The sequence below is a fragment of the Otolemur garnettii genome, unplaced genomic scaffold (genome assembly GCF_000181295.1).
Source record: "Otolemur garnettii isolate 467f Iridium unplaced genomic scaffold, OtoGar3 scaffold00112, whole genome shotgun sequence".
Taxonomy (NCBI): domain Eukaryota; kingdom Metazoa; phylum Chordata; class Mammalia; order Primates; family Galagidae; genus Otolemur; species Otolemur garnettii.
Genome location: NW_003852507.1, coordinates 2397892 through 2404767, shown reverse-complemented (window position 1 = coordinate 2404767; position 6876 = coordinate 2397892). Strand labels below are relative to the sequence as shown.

Here is a 6876-nt window from a genome sequence, read left to right as displayed (position 1 = left end):
TTGGCAATTCCCATGTCTATTTAGGCTTCATTCAACTGTCACAGGAAGGAGTTGAGAAGAGGCTTTCTGAGGACAACCTCCAGCTCTGACACCCTGGTGCTTTCAGGTTGCCAGATGGCCCCTGCCCTTCAGCCCTGCATCATTCATCGATTGACCACTGGAGGGCATGAGTCACACAAATTCCGGCAGTGGGGGAGCAAGGTCTTCCCAGGTTTGTACAGTCTTGAATGACTTGGAGATGACTGAAGCAAAGGGATTTTTTCTAGAAATGCCCAGGTGGTCACTTTATGGTGGACAGGACAGTGTGAACCAGGAGATGGGCAGGCTGTCCTTGGGAGTCCCTGCAATATGACTCTTGCACGCTGCTATAGGCCTGGCACTTCAGTGGCACACGTGGCAGAGTGGCTGAGGCTTACCTAGAAGGCAGCCACCAAGTAGCGGTGACACTGCAGCCAAGAATTGTCATTAAGTGTTGCATTTCTTGACAATGAACCTCAGAATATCCTCCCTTTGCTGCCCTTTCACACTGCTTCTGGGTGCCTGCTGGTCAAAATTGAGAAATAATAAATAGAGTGGTGCCTGGGCTAGTCCCAGGGTGTGATGGTTCAAAGGGCAGGGATCAGTGCAATCAGTGTGTTTGAGAGGCACAGGAGTCATCAGTAGAAGGACTGGGCAGAGAGAGAGGGAAGGGTAGGTAGCCACAGAGGGTGTGCGATAAGTCAGCTTCCACAGTGCAAAACCAGAGCCCAACCCAGCCAGAGAACTAGAAAAACAATATAGAACGAGCTCACCTGAGAAGCCACGTGCTGGCTTCTTACTCAGCAATTCCAGAGCATCACAGATTGAGGCTGCTTCGGGGCAGTGTGGGGGTGGCATATAAACCCCTCGGCTGGTGGTTCTCAACCTTCCTAATTCCGCAATGTATTTTCATTGTTAAAAGGGGGTCATGACTCACAGGTTGAGAACTGTTGCCCTAGACCTTCTGTGGGAAGAGCAGCCTTCCTCGGTTCTAGAAAACCCTTCCAGTACACAGATGCAGATGCTGGCAGCTGGAATTCACTGGTTGCTTTGGGAATAAGGGGTATAGACAGACATCACTGCTATGGGTGGGTAGGATTCAGCCAATCAGAATAAGAGAAGTGCTTGATTGCTTTCTCATGAACTTCAGCTTCAGAGGAGGTTGGATGCTGATCCAAGAAGTTTTAATGCCAGGAACTTCAGCTAAGCATCCGATCTTGTATCTTACCTGAGGAAACTGTGCATCTTTGGGCCACATGAGCCCTCTGGACCTCTTTTTCCTCAATTAAGGCTCTCTGAAGCCCTTCCAGCTCTGATTTTAGAACTTTTGGAGTCTCCCCATCTCAAACATGTCTGGTCTTTGATGCTTGGGGGGAATCCTCTTCCCAACCACACTATCCACCAGAAAGCAGAGTGCAGAAATAACTGGTAACTCCCACTCAGAGTCTGGTCTCTTGGTGCACAAAGATGTTCAGAGCATTAAGAGTCAGAAACAAATTAAATGAGAAAGGCACACTGCCCAGCTTTATAATAAACCATTACATAGTCAAAGAAATAAAGTATATTAAGAATTTTTGCACTAGACAGATCACTAAGACAGGAAATCAACAAGGAAACACTTAAATTATATACAAGACCAAATGAACTTAACAGACATTTATAGAAGATTCTACCCAGCAACTGCAGATGATACCAGCATATGGAACATCCTCCTAGACAGACCACATGTCAGGTCACAAAACAAGTCTTAACAAAAAAAAATTTTTTTTTTTTTGGAGACAGAGTCTTATTTTTCACCCTGGGTAGAGTGCCATGGCATCATAGCTCACAACAACCTCAAACTCTTGGAATCAAGTGATCCTCTTGCCTCAGCCTCCCGAGTAGCTGGGACTACCAGCACCTGACACAATGTTGGATATTTTTAGAGACTAGTCTTGCTCTTGCTCAGGTTAGTCTCAAACTCCTGAGCTCAAGCAATCCACTCACCTTGGCCTCCCAGAGTGCCAGGATTACAAGAGTGAGCCACTGTGCCTGGCCCAACAAATTTTTAAAAAAATTAAAATTATATCAAATATCTTCTCAAGCCACAGTGGAATAAAGCTAGAAATCACATGAAGAGAAGTTTCAGAAACTATACAAACACGTGGAACTTAATCATACTCCTGGATGATCACAGGGTCAACACAAAAATAAAGACAGAAATTTAAAAATTTTTTGAAACAACTGAAAATGAAAACATAAAATAACAAAACCTGTGGGATACAGCAAAGTAGTGCTAAGAGGAAAGTTTATAGCTTTAAATGCCTACATCAAAAAAGTAGAAAGATCACAAATTAACAACCTAAAATTGTACCTCAAGGAACTAGAAAAACAAGAATGAATCAAACCCAATGTTAGCAGAAGAAAAGAAATGAGAAAGGACTGGCCAAGGAGGGTGGATTGCCTGAGCTCAGGAGTTCAAGACCAGCCTGAGCTAGAGTGAGACCCCATCTCTAAAACTAGTTGGGCACTGAAGCAGGAGCCTGTAGTCCCAGCTACTCTGGAGGCTGAGGCAAGGGGGTCGTTTGAGCCCAGGAGTTTGAGGTTTATGTGAGCTGTGATGCCACCACACTCTACCAAGGGTGACCAGTGAGACTCTGTCTCCAAAAAAAAAAAAAAAAAGAAAGAAAGAAAGAAAGAAAAAAAATCAAAGCCAAACTAAATGAAATAGAGACAAAAATAATACAAAACCTCAATGCAATGAAAGTTTGGTTCTTTGAAAAGTTAAACAAGATTGATGAACCAGTAACTAGACTAACCAAGAAAAGAAGAGAGAAGATCCAAATGAACACTCAGAAATGAAAAAGGAGACATTACAACTGACACTACAGAAATACAGAAGACCACCAAGACTGTTGTGAACAACCATATGCCCAAACTAGAAAGCCTACAGGGAACAGATGAACTTCTAGAAACATACACCTTCCAGAGATAGAAACAGGAAGAAAGAGAATTCTTTCTAGACCAATAAGGAGTAGCAAGATTGAATCTCTGATTGAAAAAAAAATCTCGCTGGGCATGGTGGTTCACACCTATCATCCTGGCACTTTGGGAGGCTGAGGTGGGTGGATCATCTGAGCTCAGGAGTCCCAGACTAGACTGAGCAAGAGTGAGACCCCCGTCTCTAAAAAATAGCTGAGTGTTGTGGTGGGTGCCTGTAGTCCCAGCTACTTGGGAGGCTGAGGCAAGAGGATCACTTGAGCCACCAGGAATTTGAAGTTGCTGTGAGCTGTGTTGCCATAGCACTCTATTGAGGGTGACAAAGTGAGATTCTGTCTTTAAAAAAAAAAAAAATCTCCCAACAAAGAAAAGCCCAGGACCAGATGAATTCACAGCCCAGTTCTATCAGATGTGCAGAGAACTGGTGCCAATCCTATTGAAGCTGTTCTGAAAGATTGAAAAGGAGGGAATCCTTCCTAACTGAGTCTGTGAAGCCAGTATTACCCTGAAGTCAAAGCCAGGAAAGGATGCAACAAAGAAAAGGAATAGGTCAATATCTCTGGTGTGCATAGACACAAAAATCTAACAGCAGATTGAAAAGATAATTCACCGTGATTAAATGGAGTTTATCTCAGGGATTCAAGTCAATCCAATTTATGAATCATAAATTGGATTCATCACCTAAACAGAATTAAAAACAGAAACCATATGATCATCTCAGTAGATGCAGAAAAAGCCTTCGATAAAATCCAGTATCCCTTCATGAGGAAACTCCTCAAAAACTTGATATAGAAGGAACATACCTTAAAATAATAAATGCCATATATGTTAAATCTGCAGCCAACATCACACTGAATAGGGAAAAGAATTTCCCCTAAGAACTGGAACAAGAAAAGGATGCCTGCTTTCATCACCCCTATTCCACATGGTACTGGAAACCCTAGTGAGAGCAATCAGTTAAGAGAAAGAAAGGGCATCCAATTTGGAAAAGAGGAAGTTAAATTTTTTTGATTGTTTGCTGATGATATGATTGTATATCTAGAAACCCCTAAGGACTCCTCCAAAAGACTCCTGCGTTTGATAAATGAATTCAGCAATGCCTCAGGTTACAAAATCAACACACAGACATCAATAACATTTCTATTCACAAATAGTGACCAAGCTGAGAATGAAAATAAAGAACTCTATCCCATTTACAGTAGCTGCAAAATAAAATCTAGGAATCTATTTAACTGAGGAGGTGAAGAATCTCTATAAGGAGAACCATAAATCACTGATGAAAGAAATGAAATATGACACAAATGGAAAAATGTCTCATGCTCATGAATCGGAAGAATCAATATTGTTAAAATGACCAGACTGCCCAGAGCAATTCAATGCAATTCCTATGAAAATGCCAACATCATTTTTCACAGAATTAGATAAAATAATTCTAAAATTAGGGAATCAAAAAAGAGCCCGAATAGCTAGAGCAATTCTAAGCAAAAAAAGCACAAAACTGGAGGCATCACATTACCTGACTTCAATTACACAACAAGGCAATAATAACCAAAACAGTATGGTACTGGCATAAAAGTAGACACATAGATCAATGGAACAGAATAGAGAAACCTGAAATAAAACCATACCCTACAACCAACTAATATTTGACAAAGCAGTTGAAAACATACACTGGGGAAAGGACATACTAGTTAATAAATGGTGCTGTGAAAATTGGAGAGCTGTATACAAAAGAATGGAATTGGATCCTTATTTTTTTTTTTTTTTTTTTGAGACAGAGCCTCAAGCTCTCCCCTTGGGTAGAGTGCTGTGGCATCACAGCTTACAGCAACCTCTAACTCCTGGGCTCAAGTGAGTCTCCTGCCTCTGCCTCCCAAGTAGCTGGGACCACAGGCGCCCACCACAACGCCTGGCTATTTTTTAGTTGCAGCCTTCACTGTTGTTTGGCGGGCCCAGGCTGGATTCAAACCCTCCACCCTAGGTGTATGTGGCTGGCGCCTTAGCCACTTGAGCCACAGGTGCTGAGCCTGGAATTGGATCCTTATCTCTCACCATACACAAAAATCAACTCAAGGTGGATTAAAGGGCTTTTTGGCAACAGGTTTGCCACCAGAACACAGGTATTGTGAAAACCCCTTGTACAATCCAAAATGGGAAAGGAAAAGACTTAATATCAACATCATTGTCATGGCACATGTGGGTTCGGACAAGTCCACACTGCTGGCTGCCTGATCTATAAATGTGGTGACATTGATAAGAGACCCATTGAATAATTTGAGAAGGAGGACTGCTGCGGCGGGAAAGGGCTCCTTCAAGTACGCCTGGATCCTGGAAAACTCAAGGCTGAGCATGAGCGTGGTGTCACCATTGATACCTCCCCGTGGAAATTCGAGACCAGCAAAAATCACGTGACTATCATTGATATCCCAGAACACAGATTTTATCGAAAATATGATAAAAGGCACAGCTCAGGCTGACTGTGCCATTCTGATTGCTGCTGCTAACGTTGGTGAATTTGAAGGTGGTATCTCAAAGAATGGGCAGATCTGTGAGTATGCCCTTCTGGCTTACACACTGGGTGTGAAACAACTTATTGTTGGTGTTAACAAAATGGATTCTGCTGAGCCACCCTACAGCCAGAAGGGATACGAGAAAATCATTAAAGTCGGCACTCACATTAAGAAATTTGGCTGCAACCCTGACACAGGAGCATTCATGCCAATTTCTGGTTGGAATGGTGACAACATGTTGGAGCCAAGTGCTAACATGCTTTGGTTCGAGGAATGAGAAGTCATCTGGAAAGATGGCAATGCCAGTGGAACCACGCTGCCTGAAGCTCTGGATTGTATCCTGCCACCAACTCATCCACTGCCAATCCCTTGCATCTGTCTCTCCAGGATATCTACAACCTGGGTGGTATTGGTACTGTCCCTGTGGGAGACTGGTGTTCCCAAACCCAGCATGGTGGTCACCTTTGCTCCAGTTACTGTTACAGCTGAAGTAAAGTCTGTTGAAATGCACAGGGAAACTCTCCCAGGGGATGGTATGGGCTTCAATGTCAAGAATGTATCTGTCAAAGACATCATGGTGGCCATGTTACTGGTGACAGCAAAAATGACCCACCGATGGAGGCAGGTGGCTTCACTGCTCAGGCGATTATCCTGAACCATCCAGACCAAATTCGTGCTGGCTCCACTCCTGCACTGGATTGGCACACAGTTCACATTGCCTGCAAGTTTGCTGAGTGGAAGGAAGATTGATCTCTGCTCTGATGAAAAGCTGAAAGATGGCCCTAAATTCTTCAAATCTGGTGCGCTGCCATCATCGTATGGTTCCTGGTGAGCCCATGAGTATTGAGAACCTCTCAGGCTCTCTTCCTCTGGATTGTTTTGCTGTTCGTGACATGAGACAGACAGGTGCTGTGGGTGTCATCAAAGTAGTGGACAAGACGCTGCTGGAGCTGGCAAGGTCACCAAGTCTGCCAGGAAAGCTCAAAAGCCTAAACTATCTCTAAACCTGCCACACCAATCTTAATCAGTGGTGGAAGAACATCTCAGAATTATTTGTTTCAATTGGCCATTTAAGTTAAATAGTAAAAGACTGGTTAATGATAACTGTGCATTGTAAAACCTTTAGAAGGAAAGGAAAATATTTTGTGGAAACATTTTGTGGAAAATGCTTCATGTGGCCTTTTTAAGTTATTAGTTTTTAAAATTAGTACTTTTTATTGTCTTTTAAAATTTCTTTTATTTTATTGTTTGGGATTTATTGAGGGTACAAAGAATTAGGTTACACTGATTGTATTTGTTAGATAAAGTTCCTCTTATAATTGTGTCCTGCTCCCAAGAGGTGTGCCATACACCGTGACCTCCACCCCCC

At 42.8% G+C, this 6876-nt stretch overlaps 1 pseudogene; it reads left to right on the top strand.

The window, feature by feature from the left end:
• Positions 1–6531, top strand: part of LOC100947690 — an 8469-nt pseudogene extending 1938 nt beyond the window's left edge.
• Positions 6532–6876: the final 345 nt, after the last annotated feature.